This window comes from Dermacentor albipictus, chromosome 7, assembly GCF_038994185.2.
Source record: "Dermacentor albipictus isolate Rhodes 1998 colony chromosome 7, USDA_Dalb.pri_finalv2, whole genome shotgun sequence".
Lineage (NCBI taxonomy): Eukaryota > Metazoa > Arthropoda > Arachnida > Ixodida > Ixodidae > Dermacentor > Dermacentor albipictus.
The window spans coordinates 50,401,915-50,426,908 of NC_091827.1; the positions used below are offsets into that span (position 1 = coordinate 50,401,915).

The 24,994-nt window shown below is 44.9% G+C and overlaps 1 protein-coding gene across 1 annotated transcript in view; it reads left to right on the forward strand.

The window, feature by feature from the left end:
* The first annotated feature begins 1,993 nt into the window (after positions 1-1,993).
* LOC135910158 (uncharacterized) overlaps positions 1,994-24,994 on the forward strand; it is a 120,353-nt gene continuing 97,352 nt past the window's right edge. The window contains exon 1 of the mRNA XM_070522232.1: positions 1,994-2,011. The gene's annotated coding sequence lies outside the window, so the exon portion shown is untranslated. The remainder of the gene's footprint in view (positions 2,012-24,994) is intronic.

Here is a 24,994-nt window from a genome sequence, read left to right on the forward strand (position 1 = left end):
AGTTTGCTCTATTGCAGGGTTAGCAGCATCCGCCCAGCATTGCCGCTGGCAATTCTTCAAAATCGAATTGTTTCAAAATAAATATGTCCATCGCGTAATACCAGGAATGGCTCATACTCCCGTAAACAGGGGTTCCCTATTACGAGGATATACATAGCCAAAGCTGAGGCAAAGCATTGTTAGCCTTGTTTAATCTTGATTGCAAGTCCAGGTTAGTCTGGTTGTCTAGCGATGTTGCGGTGTTTAGCCAGACGTTCGGCGCGCTGTTCGTCTGTTTCCTGGGCGATTCGTTTCCGCTTAATTTTGTTCCGATGTCGATTCCGGGCCTCCTCGTGCTTATCAGGATTGTCGCCGTCCAAACTGCCGCCTTAACTGTGGTTGCGGTGCACGCGAGCTCTCCTTTTCAATTCTCCGACATGTTATCAGGCACGCGACGCAGCTGGCAAAGCGAACGGAGGCGAGCGCAACGACGAGGGACGCGCTGCGACATCGTACCAAATGGCAGCGGTGATTTTTTCGACTGTCGATTCGACAATTTTTTCCATCGTGGCGTGAATATTCTTTATAAAGGCTCCTTGAGATATCAGGAACCTTGCATTGCTATGGCTTCCACGTCGGCCTAGGTTAGTGTTTCTCCCGACAGTCGGTGTTTTGTAGCCCCTGGAATTTTGGATGCAGCTTGTCTGTGAGTCCTTGTTGATCCTTGCATTTTTGAAGCATTTTGTTGGTGAGATCTTGCCGTCTCAGTTGACTACGGTGTAGCTTGTCTATGAGGCTTCGCTGGCTTCGCAATTGGTTGTGCTGATTCTGCTGTTTGATCTGCTGGTTCTGCTGTTTGTTTTCGAGAATCCACATGGCTGCGGTTTCGGCCGAGGAGTCAAAGCTGCTCCTACCGGCCAAGTGACTCGAGCCGTTTACCGCTTCGGCGTAGCTCGCGTGTTGAACCGCACAGGAGCGAGAGCGAGAACGGGAGCGGGAAGCAATTCGTAGTATTGACTTCGAACTGCTGCGCCCGGGCGAGCTGTCCAAACTGACACTGCTTGAGCTGGTGGCCGAAGTGCCCAGCTCCAGGAACTCTTGACTGGTCGAGTTGCAGAGGTTGTCTCTTTCTTGTAGCCTCTTGAGGTGGCCGTATATCGTAAGATGGAGGGTTTGGCTTCGGTCTCTTTTTTCACTCTGTACTTGCAGTTTCGTGCGCTTCTCTTCAGAGCTTGCAGGTCGGTTTGCAATCGTGGTCTTGTGGTTGTCCTGTCTCTCTCCATTTGAAGAAGAAATCTGGGACCTGCTTCGGACAGACGTCTTGGTGGAATACCGTGTCTCCAAAGGCGCGGCGTTATTGGAGGGACTACAGCGGAAGTCTGCGCTCTGGAAGATGATGTAAAAACCTAAGCTCTTTTCTTTAAGAAAGGTGGTTGAACGCAAACCTGTCCCACAATGCAACCTAATGAAAGTCAAAGTCCGAAACCAACAACCACGCAATGAAACCAAGAAATGCTGACCGAACCGATGCTATGCACATGTGATTTGAGTGCTTGTTTAGGATTGTATTTTTTGAACGTTTAAGTTGAAGGAAGACCCGTTTCGACAACTTGCATAGCCTTTACATCAGAAAATGTAGCCTTTGAGTACGATCACACACACACTTTCAGGACGAGCATACAATTGCACTCTGTATCTCGTCGATTTGCGCCGTTATCAGGCACTGATCGGCAGGCCAATCGACGCTGGCGCGTTACTGCGTATATAAACTGTAGTACTCTGCGCAGATGTGTAAGTTGGCTTTTGTGCAGCGCGTTTTTGGTACTCACGAGCGAATTAATGACACACAGAAAGCTACGGTTTCATAGAAAACGTGCGGTCTTTCGAAGGTTACGACTGCCATGGTCGACGGACCCATCATTCGGTCGTGAACAACGGTGTATCGTGCCAGTGCTAGCATTCCTACCATGAGTTCTGCGGTGCTCATTCTGGTATGAGGGCATCGCATACGCCTCTGGAGACATCGACCAGGGTTCGTATGTTGCCTTTGACGTTGCCGTAAGTACGTCGCAGCCCTATTCTGTTGATGCTGACCAGCATCTTGGCGTCTTCCTTGTCGGCCGTGGTTGCGATGATTAAATTTTGAATTCTCTGTACTTGTGCTCGTACTTCGTCATTCAATTTTTGCTGCGATAGTACACTCGGCTCTGCCGTTCGTATGCGATGGTATTCCATTTGGCGAGATCGAGACCTGCTTGCGAGCGGTAGACGATCTTAATGTCGTTGACCGGCAGGGGCGGCATGCTGGGTCTGCGTTGTTGCTCCGACGGTGCTGGATTGGAAGCTTGCTTTATTTGATCTTATTGCGGGCATCTTTGTATTCTTGGTTTCCTTCATGCCCTATTTTGTTTTGATTCAGGCGCTTTCCGTTTCAATTGTTCGGGCGCTTTCTATGTCATTGCTCCAGGTAAAATTCCAGGTGATTTCTTCTGTCCGGTCCACCTGCATTTCATTTGCTTAATTTTCTTTTTAGCTTTTTGACATTTCGGTCGCAGCAACTACCTCTAGGCTCGTCATAGCGCTTTTTCGCCGCGGCGTGAGCAAGCGTTCGTGTGCGTCTTCTCACTCGGCGTGCGCCACTACGCTATTTCTTGCGATGCGATTCCAGAAGCTGGTTTCGGCGTTAGGGTTAACTGAGCGGACGCGCTGTCATCGGGAATAAGGTTTGATATCCTGAGATAAGTTGCACTCACCCGAAAGTGGCCAGTGTCTGTCGATTTATCTCGTCTTGCCGGTTGTGTTGGTGCAAAACTTGGGTTAGTCACTGGCTGTGTGCCGGGATGAGAAGCAAGAAAAGCGAGAGCCCACGCGAAAGACGTCAGCTCTCCAAGTCACGCACGCGAATTCAAAACAAATATTTAAAAAGTACAAATAAAACATCAGAACCGACAATTCGGTCCGCTCCAAGGCAATAAAAACAAGAGTCGCCATCGACTGCCGTAGAACGGCATTGTCGTAGTCGTGAGAACACATAGTGGCATAAAGCCTGCAATGACATGAGGAATGCCTCAAAAGGCCCGGTTTCCTCGGGGAACGCCTCCGCTCGTTGGAGAAGGGCCTCCAAAGCAAGACAAACAAAGAAAGGCACGCACGTCAAAGAGAGACTTGTCGCCCAAGTGGGGAGACAGTAGCACTGCCATACTTTCCCGACTTCTCCCCCGCAAAAAAGAAGTGACCGCCAACTGAGCAATACCCGTTGTTCCCTCATCACCTGAAAAAGTAGAACGCGTTTTTCCGATAGTCATTGCAGAGCTTTAATATCATGAACAAAAAAGAATATTATTAGGCCAGGGGCTTTTCTGACTGAGAAGTATACAATTGAGGCTGTAGTCAACTGGCTCTATATGGGGATGAGGATGTTTCACGTGATATCTGTGAAATTCTGTGCCAGATCTACAGCGCGGAATACGTATTAGATGGTTTAGCCTATAACAGAGCTGATCTTCAGGCGATAACTTGTGAGAGCGTATCACGGACCTTGCGAGACGGATACTTTATCGTCGTCATTGGGTAGTTTTATTTTCGTCCGTAAACATCTAAACGGTTACCTCATACTAGGGTACCGAAGTTGTTGACAAGAGTCTGCACAAAGAAGCATGCAGCGCGTACTTCGAATGGATGAAAAGGCGCTGTACAAAAGGTACCGCTTTACCGCAGGAGGTGATACATCGGTCAAACTGGGCAGTAGATTGTGGTAGCACCGCGTAGCTCTTGAGGCGCCGGCAGTGGTGGGACACTTGATAAATCGCTGTCTTTAGTGACTGAGCATTCCGGCTTTCGTCACTATGCATGTACTGCGCAAGGGAAAGCGTAGGCAAACAGAGAAGTTGTTGAATTCCTAGCTATGAGCAACCACCAAGACATATGCTGTAAGTTTTTGTGACAACGCTCTGTAAGTACCGCTGTAACGAAAGACAGTTACAGTGCTTGAACATATGCTTTACACAGTGCAGCCGGAATGCTTTCTTTTTCGCTCCAGTTTCATTTAGTTTAATTGTTTCCACGACAATATCTCCTTGAAAAGATATTCATGGTAGCCGTTCTCAGACTCGTTCGTATAGTGTTAACTGCTGTGTGAAGGAAATGTAAAACAGACTGGTATGATGTCCATAGCACGTCCCGTCTATTTCTGTACGGCACGTTTTCTTTCTTTTACCTTATTTTCAACTTTGAGGAGCTAATATACATGGAAGCTGCAGCAAGCAACTAGCAAGCATCATTGTCTCGACACCCTTACAAATCTATGACCACTCTGCGCATATGCAAAATGACTCGAGGGCACCTATTTCCAGAGCTTTAATATCACTGAACAAAAAAGAATATCATTAGGCCAGGAACTTTTCTGACTGAGAAGTACACAATTAAGGCTGTAGTCAACTGGCTCTATATGGTGATGAGAATGTTTCATCTGATAACTGTGAAATGCTGATTGAACGAAATGCCAGATCTATAGTGCGGAATACGTGTTAGAAGGTTTAGCCTATAACAGAGCTGATATTTAGGCGATTATTTGTGAGAGCGTGTGGCGGACATTGCTAGACGGAAACTCTTTCGTCGTCATTATGGAGTTTTATTTTTGTCCGTAAACATCCAAACGATTGCGTCATACTGGGGTACCAAAGCTGTTGACAGGAGTAGCTAATCTGGTAGCGAGATGTTGTGGTGTTTTGTCCAACTGCATTGTGTTTGCATTCTTTTTCTTCTGTCACGTCCGTGTTATCGCGAACACTTCGTAAAAGAATTGTATGGGAACGTTTTGTCGCTGCGAACGTTTTCCGCAAGCAATAAATTCGAATATTTAGGTCACTGCAGCGTTAACTTAGTGTGCTCTCCCGCTGGACACTGCTTCATCAGATGTCGTTACCAATGTTGTTACTCCGTATGTCTCTTTGGGAACCCGTCATTCCGCAAACGGCATTGCATTTACGTACACCCACTACTTCGGCCGCAATTCTCATAAAAAATGCACGGCAGGTGCGACATCAGGTCCCAAGTGTTTGATTATTGTCAGCAGTCCAGCCAGACCGACCTCACGACCTGCGTATAAACATTGGGCCACAAAATTAAGCGCATGCTTAATTTTGGGGTAAGTAACATTATCGAAATAACAATGGTAGTGTGTGTTCACCTTGTTTTTGAGTGGTTGACACATTTGGTAGACTTGACTTTTGCGCCAAATTGGTGAAATCACCGTGATGATTAAAAATGCCGTGATGATGAAAATGCAGTGATGATGAAATAGAGCCGCGTTTACGCGGCTCTATTTAGAGCACAGCTCTTTGGCGCCCGTTTCTGTGGTGAGCGTCCGCGTCGGAAGCATCGGTTGCGTAACTGAGCGAACGAGCACAGCGACCCTTGACAGAGCAAACGCGGAGCGGGAGATGAAAGAGGTGAGCCGCGAACACCGCAGACCAATGAGAACAGCCCCTTCAGTGACGTGCCCGCGAGGACCTGGTGTAATGCGCATCCTCGCGACCGCTCGATACATGCTCCTATCTGGACACAGCCAGACTGCTCGTTTCCTACTATCATGTGCTCGCATCAGCTGTCACTCGCGCTTGATTGGTTTGCTTGATTTGATGCCATTCACGCATTTGTTTTTCGATTCTCATGGCTTGCGATTGTTTGGTAATTTGATATTGCGAGTGACGCAAATTGTGTAGTACTTCCTGCAAGCCACGCGGCACTAGGGATAAGCCGAGTCGCTTCACCCACAGATCAAGTTTTCGGCGATCGCCGGCTCTGTTACATAAATCTAAAATTCATTGCCTCAGTGCATCGCAAAATGAAAACACGTATAGGACTAGGCTCAAAATTCACTTAAGGGAATATCGTAATCGTAAGCGAAACTTTTCCTTCCATTGTATTCCAGTGCTATTTATGACCATCCAGCACGAGCTAGGCAAGAAGTGGACAAATCCCAGATTCCAGCACCACAAATATCATCTGGTTATCTACTTTCATTGCACTAGCTCCGCCTCATGAAAACCTTCTGCATTTCCGCATGTTTCTCGCCTCCTGTCAACGAAAGAATCAAAACCTGCCAAAGCAGGCAATGCTATTCTATTTGAATTCAAACGAAAGTGAGCTCCTAAAAACTAGAAGACCTTTTGAATCGGCGTTTCCAAGAAGGTTGCGGGTCACCACCCGGTGCTTACGTCGGCGCTCAGGTGAGTTTGACGTCAGCAGATAAAAATAACAAGGTACTGCTATTGGGTTTTCTTGTAGAGCCCCACTCAAAGACATTTCATTTTGTTTTCGCTGCGAGTTCTGATAGCAAGGGCGAGACGAACACATATATGTAATGTCCTTTACATGTTTTATTACCCTATGTCACCGGGGCATTATGGAGCGATATAGACAAAGACCAGTTGCCGGGAGTAAGGTGGATGTTATAGTATTTTCATATTATTCGAGATCTCAAAGAGAGTGTTAGGATTGATTTTAACTTTACATGAGAGGTAGCAAATATTTTTCTTGGCTCTTTTCTCGGAAGCTTCGACTGCTCTTTCACCTTCGGATTGTTCAGCATTCGATGCCGGTTCGCAGCTGTCAGTGTATGTTCGTATACATTTAGGCTATCTATTGCACTACATTTAACCAAGGGTATTACACGAGCCGCTGCCTTAACAATTGCGGCAGTCTGGAATACCGATACCTTGACCCTCAGCAAAAGTGTTTAACGTAGTGCAAGCACTATTTTCTTGTAGAGCTCAGAAATAAGTTCCAGCATCTGAAATAAATTTTACCAAATATGCGTTGTCCACACAAAGCAATTGGGGGAATTTGGCTCATCGTTACTTCCGAACAAAAGTGAGGAAAACGATCTGAAATGTGTGGTATGTGACTGCGCGGAGAATTGGAAAAGTTGGTTTATAAAATTAGCCTTTCTCACTTTACATGTCTTCAGCGAAACAGACCATATGGTGCGTACATTTACCAATATTTTGGTTAGTTATTGTGAATTCGCGTGCAACAGTAATATCACAGTGCTAAACACATTGTCGTAGCGGCACAATGTTAGCGGGTCTCGTGCATTTCAATGCGCGAATGTGCACAAAGCAGCCGCTGTGCAGTTTTTTCGGTGGATGTTGCCAATTCTTATGCTGTCAGCGCCCACATGCATGCTAGGTTATATAAAGCAGTTGGTAAAATGAGGCGACTTGTAAAGAACGCCGGAAGTGTCGGTGGTGAAGAGGACGAACAAAACTTTATTCGTAGAAAGAACTTTGTTGCCCCTAAAACGGGGTAATGCCGTGTGGTCGGGCCACTATTTTAAGGCACCGCTGGCCCTCGCCATCCTTTCTGCCTTGCGGACGAGCCTGAGCTGATCCCCGAGGCCGGAGCTGGATAGCAATGCCTACCACCTCGCTCTCGTGTTATTATCTTCTTGTTCTTCTGTGTGAACTGTGCACTCCCATGTGATGTGGTAGAGCGTTGGTGCGCGCCCTAACCACGGGCATATGTCCTTATATGCTGTTGGGTAGTATATGTGCAATTTATGTAGGTTTAGGTATGTGTCTGTTTGGAGCCTGCGTAACGTCGCTGAGTCCATGGCTGAAAGGCTCCTATGCGGGGCTGGGTAGAGCCTTCTGATTTCCCTGTAGTGTTTCAAGATCGCTTTATAACTTCGATCGATGGGTGCCGGGTTCTCCACCATGTTGCCATGGGCAGCTCGGCAATTAGTAAAACCTCGAGCAGCCTGATTCGGACAATTTATGAACGCAATTTAAATACACACCTTTCACAGTAGTTTTCTTATTTTCAATGCATACCTAGTGTAACCAATGCTACGATGGCAACGAAGACTAAGCTTGTTCGGCAAGCGAAAGATAACGTGCCCGACGCGTGCTCTTGAAGAGTATGACTAGACGGTCATACACCAAGTGCGTCCTTCAGCCGTCCTCAATGCATGCATTTCGATAACCATGACGTGTCTCCCGACCCATAAAAAAAACATAATCATTCTATCTCCTCATAACTAATTACCACAAACATTAAGATCAGCGCCCATGCAAAGACCGACTCCGCCATGACAGCCATCAAGTCGCAATTATATAGCCATAGACAAGCCAACCGAATACGAAGGGCAGTCTCTTCAATTTCAGAACCCTTAGCATTTTCGACTGCGGTCTAACCATCCGCGCACTCCTATTACACGGTTTACGCAAGTAGAAGCCCTGCTGCATCTGAAGGCGTGCCGTTTCACTTTTGGCGGTAATTACTCCTCAATTGGAAAAAAATTGTCCCACATTTTTGTCTACAACTTATGCTGCCAGATAGGAACGCAGTAAATTGCGCCAAGAGCACCCACTTCAGGTTTTAAGTGCGCGATTTTCGGAGATGCGAAGTAACCATTTATGAATCATTTATGTCTAATTTGTGTCCAATTGCAAATTCACGCCCGGAGTTGAACTGACTTATTTATTTACTTATTTACCTATTTAGTTATTTATTAAGGAACCCACAGCGACAAGGCATAGCAGAGGGGCGGGGAGGGTGTAAAAGAAGAAATATATACGACACCTCTGCTCCTGGACAGTGTTAAAAGGTGATAACAAAAGAGGTAAAACGCTGATGGGGTAATGACAAACTTTCCTGGGCTTTTCTTTTTCTCTGGAGAAGCACCCTCATCTAGCAGATGTACCTGAGCGGCCATCTAAGCTTTGTGACGGCACAGCCCCGCGTAAAAAGGCGTACAGTCTGACTCAAGAGAAAAATACATGGCTAGAGGTGAAACTCCAAAATATGCAAAATGCCGTTACCGCTACTATAGGGCCTTCAACATCCAAACTTGCGTCAGTACTCACCCCAGTACCGGAAGACGACGGCTATTTTGCCTTTGCACAGATCACCGGAAGAAAAGCTGGGATACTGATTTGTTTCCATTCCCTGCAGATGATTATGTAAAGAATTCTGGCTAGGCACTACAAGAATCCTGCAAGCCGCACACTGCTTTTGTAACGCATTTCAATGTGTAGGAGCACAACCACTTGTCATTCGGTTGGAAGGATTTTGGAGATTGGCGTCAGCAAATGATCTATTTTATTCTCGGTGAGTTCATGCGAAAGTTTTGTAACGTATACATCGACGACATCACCATATACTGACGTACAGGAGAAGAAGAGGAAAAAACACCTTGCGTGCGTGTTAGAAGCCCTTATTACGCGAAAGTTAAAAATTAACAAAAATACGAGTGATATTATTTCGGATGAATGCTGTCTGATGTAAAATCACTAAAATGTCTGGGACCGGCAGGGAAAAACTGAAACAGAATCCGTAGGACACGTCATGCCCTATCGTCCCAGGAGGTATGAAAACAGAAATCCGCGAATATGCAATGTTTAGGTAAAGAAGACGGCCAAAGAGACAAGACGAACAAGAGGAAGAAGAGAACGGAGTGGTCAAGATGGATCCCTGTAAATAAATTAGTGTATTTGAACTAATACTTTGTCAGCATTACTACATGCAGACTTGTGCATCTGACCGACTTGTATAATACTTAAGATCACACATTGATTTGTTGGGCGGCCGTCGTTCTGCGACATGTGGGTCATTGTTGCTTACGTCACAGTCCGCATGGAACCTCACGTGGGAGGAACCACATATATCGCTATGCAAAAAAGAAGTGAGGTGTGCAGACAGGACACAAGGGTATAGAAGTGGACAACACGAACGCCGAACAACATGAAGTTCGTGTTGTCCACTTCTCTACTCTTGTGTCGTGTCTGCACGTCTGACTTCTTTGTTACATGCGGCGTTCGTGTTGTCCACTTCTTTATTCTGGTGTCCTGTATGCACGCCTCCCTTCTTTTTTGCATAATGAATCCTTACCAACTAGCTCAGCTTTCTGTCGTTCTAAGCACATATATCGCAGCGCGTTTTCGGTTCCTATATTCAAGACCGCCATCTGAAGGAATTTGCTGTCCTGTTGTTTATTCTAATATTAGAACCTATCCCTAATTGTTGGCTTACGTATTCAATGTCACTCCGTTTGATGAGAGTGAAAAAATAACGGCTGTATAAAGCGTGTTTTGTGCATCTAGCTTTCACCGGGTGTGTACTGCGTACATGCACGTGAATGACGACAGTACAAGGCATCAGCGGCAAATAAAGCATTACTGTCAACAAATATATCTTCCGGAAATGAAAACAAATCATTACATGATTAGGCTTCAAAGCATCATAAGAATGAAGAAAAGAAGCGGCCGATTTCAGCTATTCTTTTAGATAAGAATAATTGACTGCGTTATAAGCATTATTTAATTTCTGCCGTCACCAAGTTGTTTGCTTGTGTGCACATCGAAAAGTTGCTGCCAGATGTATTCCAAATACGAAGAAGACAACAGTGACAAACTGGTGCAAAAGTGAGGGCATCTATGGAGTGCTAGATGACTTCCATAAGTAAATATACTAAAAATAAACATTCCATTCAGTAGGCAAAAGTCTATACTTTTGATAGCAATGATATAATTTTATAATATACGCCCTGTCATCATTTCTAATGCTCACCATGTTCGCATTTGCATGATAGAGTATTTAGCACTAAAATAAATGTGGCATTATGAGATAGGATGACACTTATCACTATGAGAAAACAGATAATTGTGCATGCAACGTGGCGCTATTTGCAGCTTTTCTTAGCTGGTACGATGAACCCCGACGTTTATAGAATGCGGGTAACCTGGCTTCTACGATGTAGCTGAGCATTGCAGTTCGACATATCAACTGGATTTTCTGTAAAGAAACAGTTTGTTTGTGTGCAGTTATAGTGCTGAACTAAAGGAAACTTGACCACTATGAATGATGCAGTCTACAAAGTGAGCAACTTATTTGTACGGTCTTGATCACTTACTTTCTGACAGTGGCTCGTTTGGCGCGTCTGACGTACTTTTCTGCCAGTAACTTCCTCCATGGCATTTCTTACATGCGTTTATGCTTTACTCTAGAAGCCCACCGTCACTATTGGGATGTATGCCTGTCTTGCTCCACCGTCGCTGGCATTATCACAACCAGGGCGATGAGTTTTATTTTCAAGTGTATATTCATTATACATTCATCAATTTGCTGTGATTACATAAATGTTGGGTTTACTATTGCCTCTTACAGTTACGAAACTTGGAATGGTCCAAAACGTAGGTCAATATTCAGTTGAAAATCTCAACATAAACAGTGTTCAGTAGTTGTGTCATGTTCCTTTTTTGTTGTGTTGTAAAACTCGATTAAATTGTTCGTTCTTCCCTACACAGAGAAGGTAGATTGCTCATAGACCCTTTGGCACGTGATATCTACACCACGGTCTATATTTGACGTAGCTCTTCTACAGGTGACCAACCAGCAGACAACCCTTGCTCAGTGTACAATGTCCGTGTTAGCTAACATTGAGCAGACCGAGGCTTCCCAGGTGATGCCTCTGTGTTCCCAATATTCAAAAGCGACCGCCGAAAATATCAGCACCGCAAATAGTGCCCGTTCATCGAAGCCTTTGCGAATGACGACAAACTTCTAAAAATAGCAGTAGCCTTCTAACAATATGTAGGCGTATTTTGTCACTTGTTGCAGATACAGTTATCGTTGTTTTCATATCACTTTTCGCATATCCACATTCAACTAGTCGTGAAACAGAAGTTAGCAACCGAACGGCCTGTGGCCGGGCTATGAACGTTATTTATTTTTCCTCATTCTATGAATATGATGGTTTTCTCATTCAGTTGTAATTATGGTTTTTCTATCATGCCCCAATGATTCTCACATCGTCGTCATGCTGTCTAAACCTTTCTATCTGTATATCCATCTACCCTTGCGTCTACCTAGTCTCTTATGCAGACCCAGTGCCAAACGTAGCGAACTACATTGGGCCACTAGGTTCGATTTTCTGATGCCGTCGGTGCCAATCGTTCGTCATCATTCGAGTCTAGTCGTGATTCTGATTAGTTTTTAGTGGACAAACCATTCTCCCAATAAAGCCGTCATGCATTCGTAGCCATATTGTTGCCGTGATGTCGTCATTCTAGTTCCATTGTCGTCATTCCAACGTCATCATGCCACTGCTGTCACGGCGTCGTCGTCACGCAATCGTCATTATAGACTCATTGCTTTTAGCCTTCAACACACACTGGGCTTGCAAGCATTGTACTGGTACCGTTAGGCAGCCATCGTCGTTATAAAGTCGTTATCATAGCCTAAACGCCAATAATTGTGCTGTCATTATTGGCATCTCCTTAACCTGCAGATATATCGACAAGAATTTAGCAGCTTGAAATTCACCTGCTAATATAGAGCAAAACCTCTAACGCTGCCTGGAATCCAACTCTGTGCTTTTTTTTCATACTTGAACATACTGAGAAATCGTTAACATTTGCACAACGTGTCGCCTTTGAATAAAGTTAGACTTCGCAGTAGCGTTTCATCACTGTGAACGATAACTCGGCGTTTTCGGCTCTCGCCATTTTGTTTACTAGCATACGTGTAGCCGTTCAAAGGCTGAGATAGGAACACCTACTACGCGCCAAGTCGCACGGCCACTGCCATATTTATGGTGTCAAAGTTAACGTTAGCAAAACTGATGTAAGAAGCAACGTATTCTTTTCAAGGTATTGCAGAACACATCTCATGACTGCTGTTGACGGTAATGCAATTGTGATTCGATCAATGTAGTGGTGCACCGTCTTCCTGACGTCACTTCTATTCAACAGATTTAGTGATCGTCATGGACTTTTGTACCATTTAAGTAGCTTCAGTAAGGCTAGCTAGGAAACATGGTAGTCCTTCACGCTATAACATATTGTTCCCGAAAGATTATAGTATTTTGGAGGTACGAAAAGAAATCTTGCTTGCATATTCCTAGTTCACGTCGAGGCACTAAATCAAGGCTAAATATTTGTAAATTTCCCTAATTTACCGTCAAGGAAGCGTTAAGTAATAAAATGAAGAACTCTCTTTTTTGATAGCCTACATTTGTCAGTTGTATGTTTAATCCGACAACAGGTATTGAGGATCACACTACAGTCATGAGGGGCCAGTTGAACTCGCATATGAAACCCGAAATAAACTTTCTCTTCAACGCTTTCTTTTCAACAGAAGCCTGCTCCTCACTATTTTCTGGATACTTTATTTGTTGGTAAAGCAAACGCCCATACACAGCTGTTATTGGCTGAAAGGTGAACTCAATTAATGAGGGCGTTTGGATCAATGCGCGTTTTCTTGCAGTTACTGTGTATTTTATTGAGGCAGTTTATTAAATAGCCTCAAGTAAGCTAAAATTTCAATGAGGATTTGGATAATAATAGCGTACCTCTGGAAAAAGCCGGCTACGGCTGGCTCCCTGTGGGGCGAGGCCGCCAGCGTAGAAATTAGTCCCTGGCCACTCTGCTTACCAATGTCATAGCCGTCGGTTCTCGCTAATGTCAACTACATTTGGACAATCTGCTAGCCTCGAATCACACGAAACTTAAGGTGAGGCTACAAGAACCCTTGCCAGCGCGCGCTCACAGCTGGACGACTTCGCAGACTTCCCTTATGGAGGTATTGTTAACGCTTGACTATATGTAAGTGGGATGTGGCTACTTTCCATCGGTTAGGCTGGCGCAGCAAAAATTCGGTGCCCAACACCGAAGACAACCGGACAGGAGAGTGTGAGCGCAAGCGCACATTCAAGTCATCTCGTGAACAGAACAAACGCTGGACATGCGCACCACAGAGCCATGCAGCTGCTGTCGGCTGCAATGCGTAAAGTGATAAAAGCAAGCCTTTCATGGCAAGTTCTAGAATCAGCTAAAAGTCAATACTGAGGGGTAGGGAGTTAGCAAGGACGTTTGTGGTCATTTCTTACTTACGTATTAAAAAACACTGTATTGTTGAAGAAAGAAAACACGCTTCAATGGCCACAGTAAGATTGCAAATAAATGACCAGGGAATGATGACGTCGATGGAATGACGAAGGCGCTGCGACGACAACGAGGGAATATTATTGAGGTGATGACGGTGGTAACAGGACACCATGACGATGACTATAAGACGACAATCGCATGACGACGACTGCATGATGGCGATGGTGTGACGACAATGCTAAGATGAGAGCCGGTTGATGAAATTAGAGTTATGATAATGAAAAACCGTGGCAGCATGATGACGGCTATGTAACAATGATTTCACGAGGACTGTATCACATGTATATCCTGAGAAAGACGCTACGAGAGAGTCTACAGACGAAGCAGCAATGACGACAATCCAGGGAACAGAATAGGGTCACGACATGAGCGCACATCAAGCTGCTCAACCTATTACATAACTTAGGCCACTGGGTTTAAGTAGGAGCTGAGACGTCGACGTCACGACGAGAGGTAGATCACGAAGCTCCAATGAGAACGATTTAATTACCCCGACAGCATCACGATGGTGCTTTGAGAACGAATGCATGACGACTGTACGACGAAAATGGTATGCTGAGTCAGGTAACAAAGAAGCAACGACGACGAAAAACCGACCCATACTGAATCACTACCACGAGCTCATACGTATTGGCTCAACCTATTACACATCAAGTGCCAGTGAGTCAGATTAGAGGGCGTAACAAGAATGCCACCATGCCCTTGACATGGCATAAGCCCAGCGGCACAAACAGACATACAACTCGGGCGACTGCGTAGGCGTAATCGGTTAGATAGATAGATACATAGATTACACAGGTAGGTACATAGATCGATTCAAAACACGCTGGAGTAGGCAAACATTGCAAATTACCACAAGTAAGGCACTGTGTACCATTATTGCATAGAAGGAGTTGCGGCTTTCATGTGACTACCACTGAAAGGTATATCTAGAGCCTTAACGTGTTTTACGGGTGGGCTGGCTTACAGTTACGTTCTGTGTCCAACACGTACCTCTCTTGACTGTGCAGCTTTCGTACTGATATCGCCAAAGATAGATGTGAGAGTCTGTGAATATACGGAGTCTCGAAAATTTAAAGCACCTTGACTTAATGTTCTTAATGTTCTTTAAAAAGTTGTTTCTGGTGTGCTGTACCAGATTGGGAAGACATGTAAATTTTAATTTGTCTTGCTTCCTAATGCCCATCGTAAGTATTCTCGACATAATGAAGAAACCTCGATGTTTATTAACGCTAAAAAACTACGGCCTGAATTTCATGTGATGATATCACGCATAAAGGCGCTCTCAATGAAAATTTCGCATTAGCGATATCGGGTAATTGTCTTAAAGATCGGAGTGCGATTCGAGACTAGTTTATTTTACTGGAGCACACGCAAATTCATGTTTCTGCATCGTCCTTCGCTAAGACAAAATTTGTAGTTGTTCTCATACACACACCCACAACGTTTTATTGTTACCACTTTAAGCACTCGCAAAATCGACTAAACCAGCGGAATGCATATATTATCAACATCGGTCACAAGTCCCTGTTCATTGGCGCCTCCGTTAGCAATTCCGTTGTGCCGTGCACATCTAGCGTGCCATAAATGCACATATGGGATGGCGACGTGATTTATCAGCGCTGAGCCAATGCAGTTAGTGGGCGCACCATTCGAGAGTTATAGCTGACAACATTTTCGGGCCAGTGCGCCCAGAGGGTAATCGGAGACGCCACTGAGCATGCGCTAATCTGGGGCGGCGAGCGTTTTACGTTTCGGACCATTGCAGGCTTGTCTCCTTTCTGCAGTGGAGTGCGCGCAGAGGACCAGCGTTTTTGTGAAGCAAACATGCTAGCCCCTCTTACGACGAGCAGTTGCACGTAATAAAACGTGGCGCTGGCTCGCCTATAAACGAAACAACCAAGAATGTGCTTCACGACTGAACAGGAGCTCCGTGGCCTGCGAGAGGTTTCAGCAACGTTGCCGTTTGGCTGGGACTTGAAATAGAGGACCGCGATCGAGGACCTGAAAAGAACGCGTGGTCGTGAGCTGACGCTGCCTAACAATGTATCCAACCTTGTTCAAAAGGTTGCGCCGCAAACGCTCCGCTCGACCGAGTAAGGGGTTGCTGTGCTAACGGTCTTCCTCTCGTGCGATGCTTTGAAGCTGTCTCTACTCGCCCGCTACTGCAGCTGGCCCGTAAATCTGTTCAGGTGTAACGATGTAGCGACACTTTTTCTCATCACACTGGCGGCACTTCCAATCTGTAATGTCATGGGTTCTGCTGCGATGCGACATTTAATGTGTATCTACGGGTCACGATCGTGGCATTTGTATTCTTGTGAGCACATGTGTATAGCTTGGAGAAGGGTTTGAAATAATCCCAGCGTGTTCCACTCGTCTAATATAAGCAAACACGTTCTTTCACCCTATCAGCTAGCCCGATGACAAAGAATCAGCCGGAAAGAGATTGTAACAAGATGTGTTTTAGCAATGAAGGTGGCGTGTACTATATATGCCCAGAGAATTCACGACACTATGCCGTTAATTGTTTGCAGGACCACCGAGCATGAGGAAGGCGATCTCTGCAGTCACTCTGCAGATCTCTGCAGTCAAACACGAAGCAGACAAAGATATTCTGCGCTAAAATGCTGGGCCAGAGCAGCAAGCAGCTACATGAGAGAGAGGGCGTAGACTTCTACTGAGTAATTCAGCGACTTTTGTCTTAGAGCCAGCTGCTCTAAAACAAGATGCCTCACACTTCTTCTAAGAAAACCGGCAGGTAATTATTGTCCATTAACATATTCCTAGTGGAAGAGAATAGGGGTCCCTGAACGCAGCTTTAATTGCTGGTGCTATGACGTTAGCATGGCTTCCTGGTTTTTCATAAAAGAAACGAGGCGAGGAGTGTGACTGTTATACACACCATTTTTTAAAAGTTTCAATTCGAAGAGAAAAGAAATGTTAAGTTGAATCCACACATCGGCCAGCAAGAAAGAATTCATAGGATGTTTGAAAACACAAACGCGTCTGAAGACAATATTACTGCCTACCCTGTCGTGTAAATTTTCAGCGTAACCGATAACGCGCGAAATATGCAGCGCCGAGAATTAGCGACATGCCAATGCTATGAATGAAGCTTCTACAGTTTTTATTACACGAGCTAAAGCTGAAATGACATCAAATTTGAAATTTGCTTCCAGGGCAGAAAGTATCCGACATGTACGAGTTAGGTCAGATTAATACAGAATCCCTGTTACTCTTTCGAGGGTGGGTTTAAGGGTTCCTTTTAATATGTGGCAAGTAGCATAAGCAGGCATTCTAGATTTACTTGAGGTATTTACTGCTTGTGGAGAAATATGGCAGTTGATTTCAGATTCCACAAAAGCACAAATAAAGATGGCCAGAAACAAGTAGTGAAGAAAGTAAAAAAAGAGCGAATTTGGGCGGTTGCGGCTCCCCTAAAAACAGTTCTGGCACATGGTCCTATAGGTGAAGAACGCCGCGACGTCGTCTGCGGAAGGAACCGGTCACTCCTGGAGTGATCCCCAGGCTCTCAAAAGGTTGGATCTCGTACTGGCCCAGGAGGTTAGCTCAGGAGGCTCGGCAGTCCTGATTCTGCCGGTAGGAGTCTAGAAGTTCGTGCCCGGGGCCCGACATCTCACTCCCGTTCCCGAACGGAGTTGACTGCTCCGTTTCTCTTTTGCGTCACAGCACAGGCCGCCAGACAGGAGCCGGACAGGCCGCCATTGAAATATGAACCTGGCAACGCTTAACGCTAGAACATTATCTAGGGAGGCCAGTCTAGCAGTGCTCTTGGCGGAATTAGAGGGCAGTAAATGGGATATAATAGGGCTCAGTGAAGTTAGGAGCCCAAAAGAAGCATATACAGTGCTAAAAAGCGGGCACGTACTGTGCTAGCGGGGCTTAGCGGAGAGAAGAGAACTAGGTGTCGGATTCCTGATTAATAAGAATATAGATGGTAACATACAGGACTTCTATAGCATTAACGAGAGGGTGGCAGGTCTTGTTGTGAAACTTAATAATAGGTACAAAATGATGATTGTACAGGTCTACGCCCCTACATCCAGTCATGATGACCAGGAAGTCGAAAGCTTCTATGAAGACGTGGAATGGGTAGAGTGAAAACTAAATACACTATACTAATGGGTGACTTTATTGCCAAGGTAGGCAAGAAGCAGGCTGGTGACAAGGCAGTGGGGGAATATGGCATAGGCACTAGGAATATCAGGGGAGTGTTATTAGCAGAGTTTACGAAACAGAATAATAGGAGGATAATGAATACCTTCTTCCGCAAGCGGGATAGCCGAAAGTGGACGTGGAGGAGCCCGAATGGCGAGACTAGAAATGAAATAGACTTCATACTCTGCGCTAACCCTGGCATCACACAAGATGTGGACGTGCTCGGCAAGGTGCGCTGCAGTGACCACGGGCAAAAGCGGGCACGTACTGTGCTAGCGGGGCTTAGCGGAGAGAAGAGAACTAGACGTGGGATTCGTGATTAATAAGAATATAGATGGTAACATACAGGACTTCTATAGCATTAACGAGAGGGTGGCAGGTCTTGTTGTGAAACTTAATAATAGGTACAAAATGATGATTGTACAGGTCTACGCCCCTACATCCAGTCATGATGACCAGGAAGTCGAAAGCTTCTATGAAGACGTGGAATGCGTAGAGTGAAAACTAAATACACTATACTAATGGAGACTTTATTGCCAAGGTAGGCAAGAAGCAGGCTGGTGACAAGGCAGTGGGGGAATATGGCATAGGCACTAGGAATATCAGGGGAGAGTTATTAGCAGAGTTTACGAAACAGAATAATAGGAGGATAATGAATACCTTCTTCCGCAAGCGGGATAGCCGAAAGTGGACGTGGAGGAGCCCGAATGGCGAGACTAGAAATGAAATAGACTTCATACTCTGCGCTAACCCTGGCATCACACAAGATGTGGACGTGCTCGGCAAGGTGCGCTGCAGTAACCACAGGATGGTAAGAACTCGAATTAGCCTAGACCTGAGAAGGGAACGGAAGAAACTGGTACATAAGAAGCCGATCAATTAGTTAGCGGTAAGAGGGAAAATAGAGGTATTCCAGATCAAGCTACAGAACAGGTATTGGGCTTTAACTAAGGAAGAGGACCTTAGTGTTGAAGAAATGAACGACGATCTTGTGGGCATCATTAAGGAGTGTGCAATGGAAGTCGGTGGTAACTCGATTAGGCAGGATACCAGTAAACTATCGCAGGAGACCAAAGATCTGATCAAGAAACGCCAATGTATGAAAGCCTCTAACCCTACTACTAGAATAGAACTGGCAGAACCTTCGAAGTTAATCAACAAGCGTAAGACAGCTGACATAAGGAAGTATAATATGGATAGAATTGAACATGCTCTCAGGAACGGAGGAAGCCTAAAAACAGTGAAGAAGAAACTAGGAATTGGCAAGAATCCGATGTATGCGTTAAGAGACAAAGCCGGCAATATCATTACTAAGGTGGATGAGATAGTTCAAGTGGCTGAGGAGTTCTATAGAGATTTATACAGTACCAGTCGCACCCACGACGAGAATGGAAGAGAAAATAATCTACAAGGATTCGAAATCCCACAGGTAATGCCGGAAGAAGTAAAGAAATCCTTGGAAGATATGCAAAGGGGGAAGGCAGCTACGGAGGATCAGGTAACAGCAGATTTGTTGAAGGATGGTGGGCAGATCTTTCTAGAGAAACTGGCCACTCTGTATACGCAATGCCTCATGACCTCGAGCGTATCGGAATCTTGGAAGAACGCTAATATAATCCTAATCCATAAGAAAGGGGACGCCAAGACATGAAAAATTATATATCGATCAGCTTACTGTCCGTTGCCTACAAACTATTTACTAAGGTAATCGCAAATAGAATCAGGAACACCTTAGACTTCTGTCAAGCAAAGGACCATGCCGGATTCCGTAAAGGCTACTTAACAGTAGACCATATTCACACTATCAATCAGTGATAGAGAAGTGTGCGGAATATAGCCAACCTTTATATATAGATTTCATTGATTACGAGAAAGCGTTTGATTCAATGGAAACCTCAGCAGTCATGGAGGCATTACGGAATCAGGGTGTAGACGAGCCGTATGTAAAAATACTGAAAGATATCTACAGCGGCTCCACAGCCAACGTAGTCCTTCATAAAGAAAGGAAAAAAAATCCCAATAAAGAAAGCCGTCAGGCAGGGAGATGCAATCTCTCCAATGCTATTCACAGCGTGTTTACAGCAGGTATTCAGACACCTGGATTGGGAAAAATTGGGGATAAAAGTTAAAGGATAATGCCTTAGTAACTTGCGATTCGCTGATGATATTGCCTTGCTTAGTAACTCAGGGGACCAATTGATATGCATGCTCACTGACCTGGAGAGGCAAAGCAGAAGAGTGGGTCTAATGATTAATCTGCAGAAAATTAAAGTAATGTTTAACAATCTCGGAAGAGAACAGAAATTTACAGCAAATAGGCAGAACAGCAAATAGGCAGCGAGGCACTGGAAGTCATAAGGGAATACATCTACTTAGGGCAGGTAGTGACGGTGGATCCGGATCATGAGACGGAAATAATCAGAAGACTAAGACTGGGCTGGGGTGCGTTTGGCAGGCATTCTCAGATCATGAACAGCAGGTTGCCATTATCCCTCAAGAGAAAAGTACATAATAGCTGTGTCTTACCAGTACTCACCTACGGGGCAGAAACCTGGAGGCTTATGAAAAGGGTTCTACTCAAATTGAGGACGATGCAACGAGCTACGGAAAAAAGAATGATAGGTGTAACGGTAAAGGATAAGAAAAGAGCAGATTGGGTGAGGGAGCAAACGCGAGTTATTGACACCTTAGTTGAAATCAAGAAAAAGAAATGGGCATGGGCAGGACATGTATTGAGGAGGGAAGATAACCGATGGTCATTAAGGGTTACGAACTGGATTCCAAGGGAAGGGAAGCGTAGCAGGGGCGGCAGAACGTTTGGTGGGCGGATGAGATTAAGAAGTTTGCAGGGACGGCATGGCCACAATTAGTACATGACCTGGGTTGTTGGAGAAGTATGGCAGAGGCCATTGCCCTGCTGTGGGCGCAACAAGGCTGATAATGATGATGATGATGATGATGAAACTATAGCAACACACAAAACATTTCAGCACTTAAAGCTTCTGTGAAAAAGTTGTTGGTGTCCATCAAGAAAACTGTAAGTAGCGACCACCATATTACCCTGCCGTGCACCTCTCCCGCTCCTCATACGAGCTGCGCTGGTTATATCGCCCCTCTCTCAATACTGCCAAGAAATGGAATCCATAGAACACTCTCTTTTAATACGTCCTCGTCGCTACATATATCTAAGCAAAAGACATCTTGAAATTGCCCTTTTTAAACTGGGGTTAAACTTGACATCGGAAATAGTACCGACTTTTTCTGTTTGTGGTTTCATTCATCAAGAAAAGGAATCAGGTTCTAAATTTCTGCTTTTACTATTCCTCTTAGAGATAATTTGGGGCTAAATCCTGGCATTACTCTTACAGATTGTTCTGTGCAGGAAAATTGTTCATCTCTCTTGTTTGATTGCTGAATTGCACTTTACTTGTAGTTTCTTGAAATATTACATAAAGGTTCAGTTGCCCAATTCATGGCTAATTTCTTAGCGGACAGGGGGGGTATGAGCCATATATAGGGTCATCATCACCTTCATGAAAGGAAGAAAACGAATCGTCCTGAGGTGCCAGACTCCTGGTCTTCTTCCTCTGTGATCCCTGCTTTGGCGAGAACTTCAAGCCCTCAGTGAGTGTGATTGAATTATTTTGATTCTCGCTTCCGCTAAGCGTAACGTCGAGTCTGAGCCCGACCGTAATCATTGTTTATTGACAGGTATAGAAGCACTCAGCCAACGACATAGAGATATAGATACAGATCTACATTCTTCCTAACCTGGAAACAATAAGTTCGCACGATAACTAGCCATTCCAACAGCATGCGTAGTGCAACCTTCTGAGGTATTACTTTGTAAGGAATGCGTCATGGCAGCGATGAATGTAACGCACTATCTTTTCCACGAGTCGCTGTTAGTGGCTGCGTACTCGTCGTCCAAACTCTAGACTCCATTTTTTCTTTGTGTTGCTAAGCTTTTACAGTTAGCTTTAACGAGAAAAAAGTTCTCTCTTTGTTAGCATCACTGCAGCATGAAATGCTGCGGTGATGGTAATGCTGCAATGCCTCCGTAGCACCACGAACCATACAATACGGACCGAGCGAAGCGTTAATTTGACCTTTTAAACAGGTGAACAATTTTTAACGTTCCCAAAAACTGCTTCAGCGGCGTGAATGCCATTTCATCCATCTATTATTATCTATCAGACATACCAATTTTAACATGTTGTCCAGCGTACAGCTGCGTAGTGCTACTCTGTCATTTTAAGCTAATAATACTGGCAAGCATTCCATATTTGACCTTTGAATTGTGCATTTAAATTATGAGTAACTGGCCGTTTTGCATATCTTTGCTATCCCTGCGGTGGCCAAATGCACCCACTTATATTGTGCTGACTAAGTGCCCGTTTTCCATAAATGTTTGCTTTGTCTAATGCGACTAAGTCTAGGCATCTTTACTGCCATGCAAAAGCCGAAAAAACTTTGAAACGCTAACTACGAGAAAACAGTGAAGTGCAATGAAATGGAAATACAGGTTGTGTTAGTTCTTTTTTTACCATTGTTGTAAATATTGGTGTATTATGCTTGGAACTACGATCGGTTTGACCGTATGTTTGTCCGCTAGTTTCAACCTGATAATATTTTCCGAAAAAAATTTAGACCCATTCATGTGAAGGGGAATGACTAACGGAGCTGCTTCGAAGATAAAGAAAATAAAATAAAACAACAAAACAATTTGACACAAATATGCGCGTTGTTACGTTTATTTGTGTTTACGTTTATCTCGCGACCGCAGTAATTATAAAATTTTTGTCGCTGCGACAAGCAGCCATGGGCTCTGCGATGTCTCTGGAGATTCTCTTAGCGAACGCTAGGTCTATGCCGGACCGATAACGCGTTGTGGTGACATTGGACTTGCTGTAACACTCAAGGGCGACCCTTTCCAAGAGAAACATCAAGAGCCACTTTCCGTTGGGACGAGACACATCGAGGTTAAAGTCCCCCGCAATGACGATAGGATCGGGATGCACCTTACGGATCCACCCAAATGTGTCGGTCATAAAGTTTTGAAGTTCGCTCTTCGGCGTTCCGGGAATAATGTATACGGTGGTAAGAACGATTGGGTCCCCATTCTGCACGGCGCATGCGTTGAAACATTCCAGGCAAGTCGCTCGCCCGTCGTCGGTAAGGCATCAGGCGCAAAGGCCGCACTGTCATTGTTTTCGTGGAGCGCAACGCAGTAAACCATCATCCATTATCCAACATTGTTTTTGGCAACATCTGGCCTGCAGCGCAGTTGGGATACTACGCTGATACAATTTTGCCTTATGCTTAAGCTATGTTCGCTGGATAGACGCCGCCATCATTTTTGCCTGCACACATCACGATACGCTGGAAACTATCAAGAGAGCTCCGATGTATAAGCTTTATCCAAATAATTTGGAGACGTTGTTGCGGAGATCTCGGTAGTTTGTAATTCTCAATAGCTTTGGTTTGCACTTTCCCCCGTTTTCTTTACTGAACTCTCTGCACCGAGAGCATGTGCTCTCAAACAATCGAGTTGCAAGGTCATGTTCATCGCCGAACGACAACACTGTCAGAAGCACGTGCGGTTGTGCAATAGATGCGTGGCGTCTGATTGTTTAAATTCTGTGAGCGATGGTTTCTTTGGGCTGCGCTTCTCTGGTGCCAGGCTAACGCTTGACGCACACGTTCGCGGCAGAAGTAAGCTGCGCTTCTCTTGTCAAGATGCTTCAATTCCTGTGGCTGCCTCGCCACGCTTATGCTTACACCTACTCCCGCAGTGCGTCAGGTATGGATGATTTCAAAGCAAACGAGCAGAATAAAGTGCACGTGCTCAGCTATTATTTGCCGTGTCATCGTCGTCGTGCGGTCGTCATTCCATCGACGTCGCCACACTGTTCAAATTATGTTGATAGTGTCGTCTTGGTCATACTGTGGTCGTAGTCACACCACCATTATTCTTCATCGTCATCATTTTATTGTCACCGCAATATCCTCATCGCACCCCACCAGCAAGATAATCACACTTTCGTGCAGTCTAGCAAAATCAAACATCTCGACGACATTTTCAGCCGCCATCAGCAAACACTGGTATTAACATGAGCAGTAAATATCAGAATTATTCATTGGCTGCTGACTGCTTTTCGGCAATCCGCTAAGCCAATCGATAACATTTACATTGTGCTTTTAATTGTTTATTCAGGTATTTTTGTATGTCCCTGCACTGTCCTTCTTCAGAACAGCAGCTTCTGCAACGGTAATTTCTGTCTGCCATAGATGCATCCCGTTATTGATGGTGCCCAGGAATATCAACGTTCTTATGGAGTCCCTGGCGTTGTAAAAGCACTCCAGATCAATTGCAACGAGTGAATATCACGCAACCTTGCATTGAAGTAGTTATCTACGTCGAGTCAGCTAACGCTATTTGATTAGCACCAATGAGAGCGCTTGGATCGCGGGACCGATGCGCACTCTCCTATTGTCCTCCCAAAAAATTGTATAAGTACAAGACAGAAACGATATATTACATATTATTTGTGGGTCGATCAATAGTAATAATCTCAGAAATTGTAGAACGAGATGCCCTCATTAGGAGCGCACGTGAGCAAACAAATTTACTTGCACTGTCATCTGGTACAATTCAATGTTAAATAACCTAAGACAGAAAGCCTGTGCTTTATAGAAGCTCGTAATGACACGTAAAGGTTAATTTCGTGCCACTTCTCGGGAATTATTTGATGGCTTTGCGGAATGAAAGAACTGGCACTCCACATGAATTTCCACGGTCGGCGTCACTACCATATTGCGTGTCAGGACCACGTGGTCTGACATCACGATTGTGCGCCGCATGCCGTAGGTGCGATCTTACG